The following is a 15,152-nucleotide window of genomic DNA, read 5'->3' as shown; positions in this document are numbered from 1 at the left end:
CTTGCAAACTGGGACTGCGGAAAGTTTGCGGAAGTTGTATAACCTCCCCAAGGCTCACCTCTCCACTTTTATTTATTTATTTTTTTAGTCAGAATAATTTTTATAAAATAGGAATTATGAAAGAAATCAGGACCTATACCGTATATATATATTATAAGGCTGTAAGGATTCAATGAGTTAATTAATATCAAAATCTCAACACAGTTCTTAAACATTATCTCTTAGCACCAATTATCTTCTTCTTGAGTTCTCAGTTTTGAACTTTCCATTTGTACTTTCCAAATGGCACTAGTGATAAAGAACCCACCTGCCAATACAGAAGAGACATAAGAGATTATGGTTCGATCCCTGGGTTGGGAAGATTTCCTGGAGGAGGGCATGGAAACCCACTCCAGCAGTCTTGCTCGGAGAATTCCCATGGACAGAGGAGCCTGGAGGGCTACAGTCCATGGGATCTCAAAGAGTCAGACCTCTCCACTTTTAAATCCGGATCGTCACTGTATGTGCTATAAGACCCACGCCGTGCTCAGCGTTTGGCCCACAGAAGGAGTGTGCCGAGTAAATGCTTGATGTTCATGGGGCTGAAATATAGGGACTGTCCGACTTGTTTTGCTTCTCCTGTAGCACCTAGTGTGCTCCGGACTCGTGCGTGATTAATGGATATTTGTGACTTTGAAGTTGTCTTTATAGTTAAGAATGAGGACAAGCCCCATTTAGGAAAAAACAAAACAAAACATTAGCTCCACTTAAACACAGAGAAACTTCTGTTAAGAGAGCCTGTGATTTGCTGCAGAACCCATGGGGAGTTGTGGTATTGGAATTAATAATAAAGGTCTGTTAATTCTCTGTCTTTGCCCCGGCCGCCTTCCAAGATGTAATGTGGAATCCTGCTGTTTCTGCTCCAGATAAATCAATGATAATCTCCAGCCCAGTGAGGGGCAATTCATGGGGACATACGCTCTAGTCCATGGCGCTGCTGAAATCAGATTTCTTGGAACCCATTTACGAGTGGCTTTGAATTTGCCAGACTGCTTGCTGAGCCTAAAATACTGCACACATGTGGCAACCTTGACTTGGCTGTTTCCATGAATCCTCTTTTCCCTCAAGCAGTGGCTGACGTTTCCAAGCCACAAGGCAGGGACCGGGCTTCATCTTTATCTTTCCACTAATAATTATTGTCTGGATCTGGCCCATTCTCTGTGCATGTAAACTTCCTGGCCTTGACTCTGCTCTGATGGGAGCAGAGGGGCTGGGGAGGCGGTCAGGGGCATGAGGCTCAGGTGTCTTCTAGGGGCTGATACCCTCTCTTCCCTTCTTGGTTCCTTCACTGGGGCTACTTCTGGGTAAGAGAACTTTTTCTTCCACCTTCTGTCCACTTATCCATCTATCTGTTACTTGTTTATTCATCCATTCATTTAAAATGCACAAACCAGTCTCTGCGGAAGGGAGGCTCTGTGGTAGCTGTGAGGGAACACAGAGGGGAGGGGAGGTTTGGACTTGGTCGCTGAAGAGCTGAATGTTGGCAGAGAAGAGAGACCTGACCTAAATTAGGCTACACCCCCAAAAGCTGACAGTGATCACCTCCACAGGGTACTTATGAGTGGTTTTTAGTCTCTTCTTTGTGGGTGTCTGTGTTTCCTTCAATGAGCATATATCAGTATTTGTGTAACCTGGCGTGCTACGATTCATGGGGTCTCAAAGAGTCAGACACGACTGAGCTACTGAACTGAACTGAACTGAACAAAAGTTATTCAAAAGGCGAATATAAGGTAAACAGGTTATAGGTGCACAGGGAGGTGCAGATGAAAACACTGGTGAGTAGAAAGGAGGAAAATGGTATTTCCAGCCCAAGTGGATTTGAAAAGGCGTTTGGAGAAGGTCACCACTGAGTTGGGCCTTGGAGCTGGAGGGAGACCTTGCAGTGGTCGTCCATGTGGTCAGCCTAGCACCTCCCCTCCCCTCCCCTCTCCTCTCCTCACCTCCCTTCTCCCCTCCCCTCTCCTCTCTCCTGAGCAGCTCCCCACTTCTGTGGTCTACAAGTAGCTCCCTCTTTCCTAGCCGACCTTGCCCTCCTCCCCATGGTACCATGTTGATCCTTAAGAAGGGCTCTCATCTGAAAGCTTGGGGTAGGGGGTTCATCTTGGGGGCAAATGGGAAAGCTAGAGACACAGATTCCAGAGGTGAGGGTTAGAGGCTGTGCCCTCTGCCCTCTTGGTCTATAGATTCCCTGAGTAAACCAAGGATAGGCAGCTGGTAGCCAGGCCTTGGACAATTCCAACCATATCACATATTGACAACCACACACTAGAAACATTTCGATCCCTCACCTCTATCCCTCACCCCACCACAGCTGCAACACCTTGTCTGCCCAGGAAGAGTATTCAGAGAGTATAGGCTGCCACCCAGCTCAGGCGTTTCTCCTTGGGGGGGTGGTCCGTGACCCCAAAACACATGCTCAGCCATTGGCCTGACTGTGAATCTCTGGCTGAAATGGGGGCTGTTTGGACACGTGGGTGGAGGCAGCAAGATCACGGGCTTGTTTCTGTTTCATCTCACTTGGTTACCTTAGCAACAGGAGACAGAGGAGGCAAAGCACCACCTACCGTGGCCTCATCCATTGATCCCTCGAGAGGCGCGTAGGGAGTAGAGTAAGCACTTGGAAGACAGGAGGTGGGGGTCCTGCCCAGTCTCTCCTGGCCCCTGGCTGGCTGTTCCTGATGAACTGTCTCCTCCCTGTGCTGCTCTGTCTAGAGCAGGTCCAGGGGTCTCTGGACAGCTCAAGAATGCCATAGAGAAGCATGGCCCTCGGGGGAGAAGGCTGTACTGTTTCTGTTCTTGATGGCTTTGGCAACTATTTGTCAACCAGTCTTCTGTGACTTAACTTATCCCTCGCCACATCTGACCAAACAGATGACTGAGCTCCAAGGAGGCCAGCATTTGATGGTGCCTGGATTAAAAGGATGGATATTTCTTTAGCTGGGGAAGGAGGTAAACCTGGTTTTGGTCCCCAAGTGTGAACTTGTAAAAGAAAAGAGATAAAGGTCAAAAATAATTATGAGGGACTTCCCTGGTGGTCCAGTGGTTAAGAATCCACCCACCAATGCAGGGGACATGGGTTTGATCCCTGGTCCGGGAAGATCACAAATGCCATGGAGCAACTAAGCCCATGCACCACAGTTACTAAGCCTGCACACCTGGAGTCCATGCACTGCAACGAAGACTAGCCCCCACTCGCTGCAACTAGAGAAAGCCTGTGCACAGCAGTGATGACCCACCGCCACCAAAATAATAAGTAAATAAGTAAAATTCTAAAAAATAATTATGAGTAGCTCAACTCTACAATATCTGTGACAACAAAAACAATAAAAATAATACCTCTGGCATGGTCTTTGAAGTTTTCAGAGAATTGTCCCATCTGTTCTTGTGTCATGTTCTCATAACCCTGGGGAGGCAGGCAGAGAAGACAGGGTAACTTCCATGCTGTAGTGGAGGACCCTGAGGCCCAGGGAGGCTGAAGACCCCAGGGTTTCTTGGATAATGGCTGAGCCAGACCGGGACCTCTGCCTCCTGGCCACAGGACCTCTTCCTTGGACACGATCCACGAGAGCTACTACACAGCAGAGGCATCCTACAACCCTGTCTGCTGTCATGATTCTAGATTTAACACATGTCAGACACTTTTCTGAAGAAGAAAGAAAACAAAGGTGCAGTCATCCAACAGACGACTTTATTGAGCATCTACTATGTGCCAAGCTCTGGGCTTGAACAAGATGTGGTTTGTACTCCCAAGCTGCTCCATCTATTAGGCACTTGCTCTTGCTTAATTAAACCTCCCATGTTGGGACGAGATGGAATCACCCACCATGAGAGCCTCAAAGTAAAACCTGTCACTCTGCAACCATTTTGAATTCCAGCAGGCTTCAGCTGTAATAAGAAAAAGACATGTGTGTGCGCATGCTCAGTCACTTAGTTGTGCCCAATTCTTTGAGATCCTATGGACTGTAGCCCACCAGCTTCCTCTGTGCATGGGATTCTCAGGCAAGAATACTGGAGTGGGTTTCCATTTCCTCCTCCAGGAGATCTTCCCAACACAGGGATGGAACTTGTGTCTCCTGAAATGGCATGCAGATTCTTTACCAGCCACCTGGGAAGCCCAAGAAAAGGCACACTTTCCCTAAAATTCCTGAGAGGAAAACCAGAAACAGGGAGAAAAAGAAAAGTCTTAAGCAGAGGTTTTAGCAGAGGATAGGGCCTGGGTTTCAGGGAGGTGAGAGAGGCCCTCTGGCTTGGGGAGGAAGCTCTTCCAGGAAACCAGTGGAGAGCAGCCCACTGGACCAAGTCTGAGGAGTTGACAGGACACAGAGAAGCAGCCTTGAGAACAGGTGCAAAGGAATGTTGAAGGAACCTGAAGTCCTTTCTCTGAACACACACAGCCATTAAAGTCCTTTTGCCACAGATGGGGAGCTGGGGGCCACACCCCACCTATAGGAAAGCACCTTCTGACTTGATGTGTAGAATCTAAAAGGCAGAGGCCAAAAGAGTTGACTCGGCTTGGCAATGGGAGAGCCATCTCTGCAGCCTGAGGAAAACTGTTGAGCATTTTACCTGTTTCCCTACACTGGGGCCACCGGGCCTCATCCTGAGAACAGGAAAAGTGTTCAACAGCCCTTCAGACTCTCTGAAAGCAGCTCTTATTGCTGAGTGACATGGCAGTGCAGGGACATGTTTCCAAATGAAGAACCCACCACTCCAGGTCTAAACAGGGTTCCAATGATACACTCTTAGCCCACAGGAAACAACCTCTCACTGAGATTTCTGCTTTCCCCTGCAGAATTGGCAGCCCAACAATCATGTGGGTTAACCTCAGCAGACCTGAAGACACAAGGGAAAGGGGTTCAGAAAACCCCACGGCTGATGGAGCTGCTGATACAAGCAGGAACATCAGAGGGCAAAGCAGGGCCCACGTGGTGTTGGTTTTAATGTACAGTGATGTAACCCAGAAAACAGGGAAAGAAATGTCTTGCTTTGCTTTGTTTTGTTTTGATTATTAGGACCACCTCTCCATTAGCCCATTTTCAAAACAGCTAAGGAAATTTTCAAAACAGCTGTAGGAGCTGGACCACTGGTGCAAGTGACAAGTGGAGCTGAATTATCCTCATGTTACAATCATGGAAGAGGCCTCAGAGATCACTTAATTGACGGATGATTTTTCCACGAAGAATCTGAAGCTTTTTCCACGTCATCATAAAGATGATAAATGAGATTACCTGGCATCTATTGGTCTCTCACTCAGAACTTGACTTACAGCGCTTGTGTAAAAAGTTTGCACTAGTTTACTAGGGTGGCTGTAACAAGGCACCACCAACTGGGGCCTTGAACAACAGCAATTTGTCTCACAGTCCTGGGGGCTATGAGTTCGAGATGAAGGTGTTGGCAGAGTTGGTTCCTTCAGAGGGCCAGTGAGAGAAGCCAATCCATGCCCCTCTCCCCTAGCTTCCAGTGCTTTGCTGGCAATCTTGGGCTCTCCTTGGCTTGCAGAAGCTTCGCCCTGATCTCTGCCTTCATAGTCATGTGCATTCTCCCTGAGAACATGTCTGTCTCTGTCCAAACTGCTTTGCTTATTTTTTATTTTTATTATTATTATTTTTTAGCCATGCTGTGTGGCATTGTGGGATCTTAATTCCCCGACCAGGGATTGAACCCATGCCCCCTGCATTGAAGGTGAAGTCAACTACTGGATTGCCAGGGAAATCCCAAATAGCTTTTCTTTAAATAAAGACACCAGTCAGATTGAATTAGGGATCCACCTTAAATGACCTTCATTTAGCTAATTGTTATCTGCAATGACCCTATTTCCATATAAGATTATATTCAGAGGTATTGGAGTTAAAGTTTCAACATATGAATCTGGTGGGGGGACATAATTCAGCCCACAGCACGACTCTACCTACATTGCAGCTGGTCCTCAGAGCAAGGCTGCAAGCTGGACATGATCTGTATTCTTCAGATGGGTCGGACCCTGAGAAGTAGGCAGCTCCGAGGGCACAGCCAGGTAGTCGGGAAGAGCATGGACTCTGGAGTCAGCCTGCCCCATTGGTAGACCAGTCGCACCTCCCACGAGGTAATGAATGTGGACATTATTTCACCAACCTGTGCCTCAGTGTCTTCATCTGAAGAAACAGGGAGAACATAACTTCAAAACCTTAAAAGCTCTAAAGACCAAAAATTATATTTATAACTCACTTGGCAGCAAAACCTGATCTGGAATAAACTCATCTGATAGAAAACCCTGTCTTGAGTTGACACAAGCTACTTTATTTACACACCATGTACATCTCACTATAGAAATACTGGTGGCTCAGTCGGTAAAGAATCCGCCTACAATGCAGGAGACTGCCTGCAATCCAGGAGACACAGCCTCCATCACTGGGTCGGGAAGATCCCATTGAGAAGGAAATGGTAATCCATTCCAGTATTCTTGCCTGGAAAATCCCGTGGACAGAGGAGCCTGGTCTATGGGGGCTCCAGTCTAGAGGCCTACAGTCTATGGGGTCACAAAAGAGTAAGACACAGCTTAGCGACTAAACAGCAATAAGCATTAAGTACATATATTCTTTTTTAAAAAAAATAATGACTGTCTTTTTTAAATCACTCAGATGGTAACCAGAAGAGAAGCATTTGGCCTTTGAGTGCTGGCACGTCTGACATCGGAAAGCTGTGTGCGTAGCCTGAGTTACCGCTGATGCACCAGGGCTGGGACTCATGTCCTTAGGTCCTTAAGCTAGCTTTGTTCATACAGTAAGTTGAAGCACTGTCTACCTTCTGCGAGGATTATTCAGTGAAACCAGGTCTCCTGTTTGTACTGGTTTGGTGGGGTTGCCATAATAAAGTACCACAGACTGAGTAGCTTAAACAACAGAGATCTATTTTCCCACCATTCTGGAGGCCGGAAGTCTGAGATCAAGGTGTCTGCAGATTTTTTTCAGAGGCCCATCTCTGGCTTGCGGATGGCTGACGGCCTCCCCTGTCCTCACATGGTCTTACCTCTGTGCGTGCCTGGGTCCTAATCTCCTTTTCTTACCAGTCACATTGGATTAGGGCTCATTTAAAGACCTTATCTTCACTTAATTACCTCTTTTAAGTCTCTATCTCCAAATACATTCACATTCAAAGTGAGGTCTGGGGGGTTAGGACTTAAATACATGAATTTGGAGGGTGGATCACAATCCAGCCCTGCCACTGTTTTAAGACACTGGATGAATTACCTCTCACACTAGCTGTAACCCATCCACTTGCTGGCTCATTTCTGTCCTCAGTGTTTCTCCAAATGTGATCCAGGATCACCTGCAGCCCAATCACCTGGGTGCTTAATCAAAGTAAGGCTGCTCCCCAGACTGACTGAGAGTCTGGGGGAGGAGATTGCAGAGCACAGGTATGGTGCTTGCTTGTTTATTGCATTTATATAAAGGCTTAGATTAATTAAAGTGATTCAGGAAAATCCAAGTAGCCTGGTGGCTCCTGCCCCATCCCCACCCCCACCCCACTACAGTGTCCTTCTCCACCTCTGGCCCCTCCCCCTAAAAGAATGGGTGAAAGAGGAGGCCGAGAGAGAGGGGCCGCCCTGTGGGACATTGGAAGGGGGAGCACAGTGCAGGGCACTCTACTTTCCTGCTCAGAGCCTCCGGGCCCCCTTCAGTGCAGCCAGGCAAAGCTTTGCAAGGTAGGTGCCAGGAAGGCAGACTGTACCCCCAGGCAGTGCCTAGGTGAGCCTGACCACGGGCTCCAGTCATTTCCCATGGGCAGCACCTCTGCCCCTCTCCCCAGCTCCCGGAGACCTTGACACTCTCCTTTGCCCTTGGATTAACAGGACACCTGAGCCTTGAGTCATATTTAAGAGACAGCGATGGGGTATTTTCCAGAGCCACACGTTGAACCAAGGAGCAGCAGGTGAGGTGGTTCCTGCAGCTGCTGACTCTGTTCCAAAACATCCAGTGATGTCTCAGGGGTTAGGGGTGGGGTAACAGGGGGAGTCATGCTGGCTCCCTGCGAGCTGATGTCAGGGAGTGGGTTTACCATCCACACGAGCACAGCCCACGAACCACGGACCAACTGACATGAGCCTCTAGAGTGGGTGTCTGATGCAGGTGTGGGCGTGCATGCACCCTGTCCCACGCTGGTGTCGGGGTGGCCACCAGAAAAACAACAGTGAGCCAGACTCCAGCTGGAAATGGTTTTTCCAGCACCACGAAAACCATCCAAGTGAATGGCGATAATCCATTCCTCACCTTTCTTTGCCAGTTCTGGCTTAGATTCCTCGTGTCTTAAAATACTTGCCTGACTGAAAATGAGGTGACTCACCTGGACTCAGATTGAACCGAACAGGCAGAAGGCACTTTCTTCTGAAGAACTGTCAGAAACCCATTCAGCGTTGGAGATCTTTCCCATCTCATGTTGTTCCTGTCAAGCAGAAACGAGTTTCCTACTCTATTCCTCAGGGTTGGAGTCGGTGTTGGAGTCGCCAAAGAAGGTAAAGTGGTTAGAATGTGTCAAACTTTGACACTTGTATTCAACAGTGTTTGAAGGAATCAGGCAGGTTCATCTGAGAATCTCTACCACTTCCTCTGCTCAGTGCAAGAGGGGCCCCATTTTCAAAAAGGCACTCTCACAAATGAAAGTTCATAGGTGGAAGCCATCACCTCCTTTTAGGGTCCTCTGGTAGCACCTCAGTCGCGTCAAGTTCTAACTGTTGGGACTCCATGAATCCCGCACGATTCACTATTTAAAAACTCTCTCCAAGCTGGTAATTTTGAAACGGCGATGTTTATACACTGAATTAATAAAAAGCAGGGTCAAGAGTTTTATTGTCCATTAAACTGCGTTTATTGGTCCTGTTAATTCCACCTGAATTCCACAGGCTGTAAAGTGTGGTTTATTGGAAGTCAGACCTGGATTCAAACAATAGGTTCGCCACTTGTTAGCTGTGCAACTTTGGCCGAGTTACTTTACTTCTCTCAACGATTATTTCCTCAGCTGCCAAGGTGGAACTGATACGATAGTCCACCTAACACGGTAGTGTACGTGAACAGAGATCACAAATGTGAAAGTTGCCAGCACAAAGTCTGACCCATAGGGATGTGTTTCTTTCTGTGACGCTTCCTTTTCCTCCTGCAATTTGAAATGAGCATCATCCCTGGCTTGCTGCTGCTGCTGCTGCTAAGTCGCTTCAGTGTCCAACTCTGTGTGACCCCACAGATGGCAGCCCACCAGGGTCCGCCGTCCCTGGGATTCTCCAGGCAAGAACACTGGAGTGGGTTGCCATTTCCTTCTCCAATGCATGAATGTGAAAAGTGAAAGGGAAGTCGCTCAGTCGTGTCCGACTCTTCGCGACCCCATGGACTGCATGCAGCCTACCAGGCTCCTCCGTCCATGGCTTACTAATGTCCTAATATTGACACATTTCAGTATGTGGCTTTCCTTTTGGAATATCATAGATAATCGTCCAGCAGGATTGAGAAATGAGCAGGATACAGAGCCTGAGACCAGCAGCCGCTGAAGTAAGGAGAGGTGGTTTAGATGCTCAGACAGAACATTTGCTCATTTCATCAGGAGCAAAGTGCCCATGGTCACTTGCAGAGAGGCAGGAGTGAGTTGCAGTTTCCTCTCAGAAAGTCTGTAAAAATTCTCTGTGAAGTGTGACAAACCAGAGGGCAGCTCCAGGCAATGCCCCCGGAGCCCAGCCCTCCCCACACGTGGCCTCCATCCTACACCCACCCGCTGCCGTCCACCCCGGTCTAGCCCAGCTCCAGTTTCCACTGATTTCTCTAGCTCTTCCTGTCAGAACCTCAGGTTTTAGCATTTGCTTGGTTTTCCCCTCCTTATTTCATCACTTTGATCTCAGCTTCACACCAAAGAAAAGATGAGTTTGATCCCCACTGCACCCTGTATTAATTGGGTCATTATGGATAAATTACTTAGCCTCTTTGAAACTCAGTCTTCTCACCTGTAAATGGGGATCCTATATTGTTAGGTTGTTGTAAAGACTATGAATAAATGCATATCAAAGTATTTTGTAAAGTGCTGAAAAAAAAAAAGAATTCAAATCCCTCTTAGCATAAATACCTCCCCGGCACATAGTAGGTGCTCAAAGATGCACGTTAGGTTACTTTGTGATTGCAAATCTTTGCCCTGGGAATGCCGTGCAACTCTCGACACACCAGGGGTCCTGAACAGTCTTCCAAAGGGCCCATAGGCACCTAGGCGGTTTCTGGGGTGAATCTGACATTTGCTGTGCATTAGCCATGTCCAGGCTCTGGCCTGTGGATGATTCAAGGGATCCCCAAGAGGTAGGTTTTACCCAAGATGCCCTCACCATGTAGGGCAAATGAAGTCACATTAAAACTAATAATCTAGATATTAGTTGGTTATCACCAACTCTTACATAGAACTTACTCCCAGCAAAGCACCCTGCACTCTATACTTTGGGGGAGACCCTGAGGTGAGATGTCCTACCCTTTCTCACCAACAGGTCGGTGGCTGGGAGCCAGGCCCACCCCTTTCCCTGCTCTGCCTTTTTGCTCTGGCAAGCCTGTACTGTGGAGAAGATGACTTTCTCCCCATTATGCTCCTTTCCAGGGTTCCTATGACCATGGGCCTGTATTACTACCTCTGTAGGCAATCTATTTGCTTTTAGAGATGGCTTTGCCTAGGAATCAGACTTGGCTCCAATAGGGGATAGGGCCCAGAATAGATCAGCCACTGTGAGCACAACGTACTGAAACCTACTCCATTCTTGGACCTGGACGCTCTGCCCTTTTGGTGAGCTCACCACACTGGGCTCCTGGCAGCTCCCTACAAGCCCCAGGGTTTCCCCACTAACTGGGCAGACAGGGCCGAGTCCTGGTGGTGCAGGCTCCAACACGCAGGCTCCTGCTACATCAGTGAAGAAAGAAAGGCTTGGAGGGGAAAGGAACTCACCCGAGGTCACGCAGCCAGCATGGGCGGGCAGCCAAACCCAGAGCATAAGTCCAAATCCCATGTTCTCTCTGATCCAGATCCCACGATTAAAGTGGCAACCTGACACGCTGTTCCGACCCTGGCGTCCGCACAGCGGGGCACGATGTGCCGGTCACTCTTTACTGTACGTACTTTTTTCCTCCCCAGAGGCTCCAGTCTCCTTCTGCTTGGTTTCTGTTAGGATTTATGCTTTCGGCATACAAAACTGGGGATTCCTTGCCATTTCACCCTCCTTAGTTCCCTCCCATTAGATTTGAGATTTATTTCCGTATTATTTGGCTCATGGTTAAAAGCACCGCAGTACTTGACAGATGAGAGAACAAGCAGGTCTTGGCTACAGCAAAGAGACACCTTAGCCAGGGTTAGTAGATCTGAGAGAAGCACAAATCCCTTGGTTCCCGCAGCCCCCACAACGTGGCCACTCTACCCCAACCCTCTTCGTGCCATGCGTGCTAAGTCGCTTCAATCGTGTCTGATTCTTTGTGACCCCACGCACTGTAGCCTGCCTAGCTCCTCTGTCCATGGGAGTCTCCAGGCAAGAATACTGGTGTCGGCTGCATTTCCTCCTCCAGGGGATCTTTCCGACCCAGGGGTCCAACCTGTGTCTCTTATGTCTCCTGCATTGGCAGGCAGATTCTTTACCACTAGTGCCACTCGGGAAGGCCATGCCAACCCCCTGCTCCAGCCTATTTGACCCTGAGTTCTTCTCATTCTGCCCCCCAGAGTAGCCAGGCTCTCAGAAGGCCGGGGCCTGTGACCCCCGTGTTGCCCCAATGCAGCTGTGCCTCCCAGCCTATTCCAGTGACCTGGCCTTGTGACCCTTCCTCACTGACACTCCAGTTCCCAGGAGGGACCCACACCCAGTCCTGGCCCCGGCCTCCTGTCCAGGACCTTGTCTTTCTATCTCAGCCTTTGCCAAAGCTTTTCTTGGGAGCTGGATGCCCTTTACCCCAAGATGCTGCCAGGAGGCCTGCCTCCATCTTAACAAACCTTCTCCTGACCCCAGAAAAGATGACCCTATTTCCTCCCCAGGCACGAGCTCTCTTGACTGTCCCCAAATTGGGCTGTATCAGTTTCACTGATCAGATCTTTGGGGAGGGAGGGCATGCACAGCCTGTCTTCCTGAGCTGGCCACTTCCTGGGGTCATGTGACTTGTCACTTTCCTTGGCGGGCTCCTATTTACCAGCAGCTATTGTTCTTGGGTGCTCAGGTAACACAGGGACAGGATGAGGGGAGGGGACTGAGTCTTCTGTTGTACTTCTTGGAGACCCTATTCTATACTACACAGCCCCTTCCCCATATTCCCTGTCCTCCACTCTTTCTTGTTCTCCATGGCCTTATCACCAGTTTGATGTCCTACGTGTCCCCTGCTCTCCCGGAGAAGTGAGCTCCCTCAGCTCTGAGTCTGCTTTGCTTGAATGCCTGACCCACGGTGGGTGCCCCATAACTCTGTCGGGTGGATGACTGGAATGCTCAAGGCCTTGGCAGGCAGCACCAGAGCGCACACCCCGAGGTGTTGGGAAGACCAGGAGCTCTCGTTTCTCAGCTGTCACAGAGCCCAGCTGCTTCAGGGCTGCCAAAGAGAATTTCCACACCATCTCCATCTTAGTCGGGGCAATAAACCATCTTACAAGGGCTTCCCAGCACTGCACTGGGCGCTGTGGGAAATGCAATGCCTTCAAGCAGCTTCTTATCCTGACAAGCCTCTGAGCCGTCCGCCTGGCTGAAAAAGGAGTGTTCCCTTCTGCAAGCCCTCAGCTGTCACACCCCCTCCCCCACCATCTCTCTCCTTCCCAGACATGAGCCTACCTTGCTCATCTTCACAGCCCAGTGCTCTGCACGGTGCATAGAAGTGACGAAGGGTAAGATAAATATTTGATGAATAAATGAATACCTGCGTTTCACTTGAGAAAGGCAGCCCCTTCTGAATTAATTATGTGACTCAAATGCCAAGGCATGATGAGTTTATTTTTCCTTATTGTGATTAATGATTTTTTTCCTGAAGAGTTTTTCAATTCTGAGATTTAAGTTTTATATGTAATAAATTTTTAGATATCCTTTATGGACTAATACTCCTTCCAAAAAAGACACAGCATAAATTTTAGAGTAAAATTGATGACTATGTTTTCTCTCCCTAGACCTTAAATATCTCCTTTTACCGAGGGCTGATTTTTTTTTAAAATAATGTGGAGTGTTCTATGATATTGAAAATAAAAGTCTGTGAAGAAAAGCTGACACTGTCTTTACTATCTTTCTTGGGATAATTAAACGTTGTATTTATTACAAAAAGCCTTTTTCTGTTTTTTTAAAATAAATACATGACAACTAATTATCTAGTTTCCTTGGATTTAGGAGATGGGTAATTTACTTTTAAAAGAGGAAATAATACACAGAGAAAAAGTAAGACAGTTGTCACATTCAAAAGAGGAGAGACCAAACAATTTCTAAATAGAACTATTTATGGATTGTATTGGAGAAGGAAATGGCAACCCACTCCAGTTCTTGCCTGAGAAATCCCATGGACACAGGAGCCTGGCAGGCTACAGTCTAAGGGGTCACAGAGTTGGACACGACTTAGCGACTGAACAATAACAACAATGGATTGTATAAGCTTTAAACCATACTAGACATTCTGTTGATTCAGTTCAGTTCAGTTCAGTCGCTCAGTTGTGTCCAACTCTTTGCGACCCCATGAACCGTAGCACGCCAGGCCTCCCTGTCCATCACCAACTCCTGGAGTCCACCCAAACCAATGTCCATTGAGTCAGTGATGCCATCCAGCCATCTCATCCTCTGTCATCCCCTTCTCCTTCTGCCCTCAATCTTTCCCAGCATCAGGGTCTTTTCAAATGAGTCAGCTCTTCACATCAGCTGGCCGAAGTATTGGAGTTTCAGCTTCAGCATCAGTCCTTCCAATGAACGCCCAGGACTAATCTCCTTTAGGACGGACTGGTTGGATCTCCTTGCAGTCTAAGGGACTCTCAAGAGTCTTTTCCAACACCACAGTTCAAAAGCATCAATTCTTCAGAGCTCAGCTTTCTTCACAGTCCAACTCTCACATCTGTACATGACCACAGGAAAAACCATACCTTGACTAGACGGACCTTTGTTGACAAAGTAATGTCTCTGCTTTTTAATATGCTATCTAGGTTGGTCATAACTTTCCTTCCATGGAGTAAGCATCTTTTAATTTCATGGCTGCAATCACCATCTGCAGTGATTTTAGAGCGTATAAGCTTTAAACCATACTAGACATTCTGTTGATTATGTTCCTCAAACTCAATGATCAGAAATTAGTTATTATGATAAGAAAATTTAAGAAGAGAAAAATTCTGCCTTGGTTTATGATTTTATTTTCCCTTTTAATGTTTCTATTTATTGATTTGGCTGCACTGAGTCTTACCCAGGGCACTCGAGATTTTTGGTCTTTGTTGCAGCATGTGGGATCTAGTTCCCTGGCGAGGGATCAAATCTGTGCCCCTGGGGTCTTAACCACTGGACCACCAGGGAAGTCCCTAGTTGGTGATTTTTTTCAACATTAGCGATCTACACTGATAACAATTTATGGATAAGTGCATAGTGCCAGTTCACTTCATGCTGTGGAAACACTCCACTCAAAGCTGAGAGTTTTAGAAAGTTAACCTCCCAAAATGTGACGTGGTGTGCCTCTGTTGCGCCTGCCTCCATAACAACCAGTACAGCATTTCTGCTAATGGTATCCAGATTGTATTTGAGAAAAGCCATGTCTCTCCTCATTCTCAGTTCCTGAGGTTAGGAACAGTCATGTGATCTGGGCTTAACCAATCAGGAACTAATTCAGAGACGGGGACATGAGTAAAGGCGGGCCAGTGGGAGCCTGGTTTGGGATTGTTGCTGGCGCTGTTGAGAAAGACGTGTTTTAGCTTTTGGAATTGCTAGTGGGAGCTTCTGCCTGAGAGTGAAAGGAAAGCAGACAAAAGGTAAATTCAGCTCACACTGCAACTTGGATGTATTAACATTGTAATTTCTCTAGTTTACTCATAATCAATCTTGCCTTCCACAGGTTAGTAAGGATTAAAAAGAGTTTAAATCTTGGTACAATCCAATAATTTCAATATCCCCTTTGAGAACATGCTCAGTTTATCAGATGGTCTTTCCC

General features: G+C 47.6%; 1 long non-coding RNA gene across 3 annotated transcripts in view; it reads right to left on the bottom strand.

The window, feature by feature from the left end:
• Window positions 1-3,372: 3,372 nt before the first annotated feature.
• LOC147379388 (uncharacterized) overlaps window positions 3,373-15,152 on the bottom strand; it is a 38,617-nt gene continuing 26,837 nt past the window's right edge. Inside the window, exons 2-4 of one of the 3 annotated variants that reach the window (XR_015160645.1) lie at window positions 8,359-8,457; window positions 5,952-6,170; window positions 3,373-3,442 (exon numbers count right to left, since the gene is read on the bottom strand). This is a non-coding gene — a long non-coding RNA (uncharacterized LOC147379388). Of the gene's footprint in view, window positions 3,443-5,795; window positions 6,171-8,358; window positions 8,458-10,974; window positions 12,280-15,152 lie in introns of those variants that run through there. The other 2 variants (XR_015160640.1, XR_015160639.1) reach the window with 2 other exon arrangements.

This window comes from Bos grunniens, chromosome 1 (genome assembly GCF_055505025.1).
Source record: "Bos grunniens cultivar Pamir isolate PY7600 chromosome 1, Bosgru_T2T1.0, whole genome shotgun sequence".
NCBI classification, from domain to species: domain Eukaryota; kingdom Metazoa; phylum Chordata; class Mammalia; order Artiodactyla; family Bovidae; genus Bos; species Bos grunniens.
The sequence above is the reverse complement of the archived record's forward strand: the minus strand, read 5'-3'. Positions and strand labels throughout refer to the sequence as shown.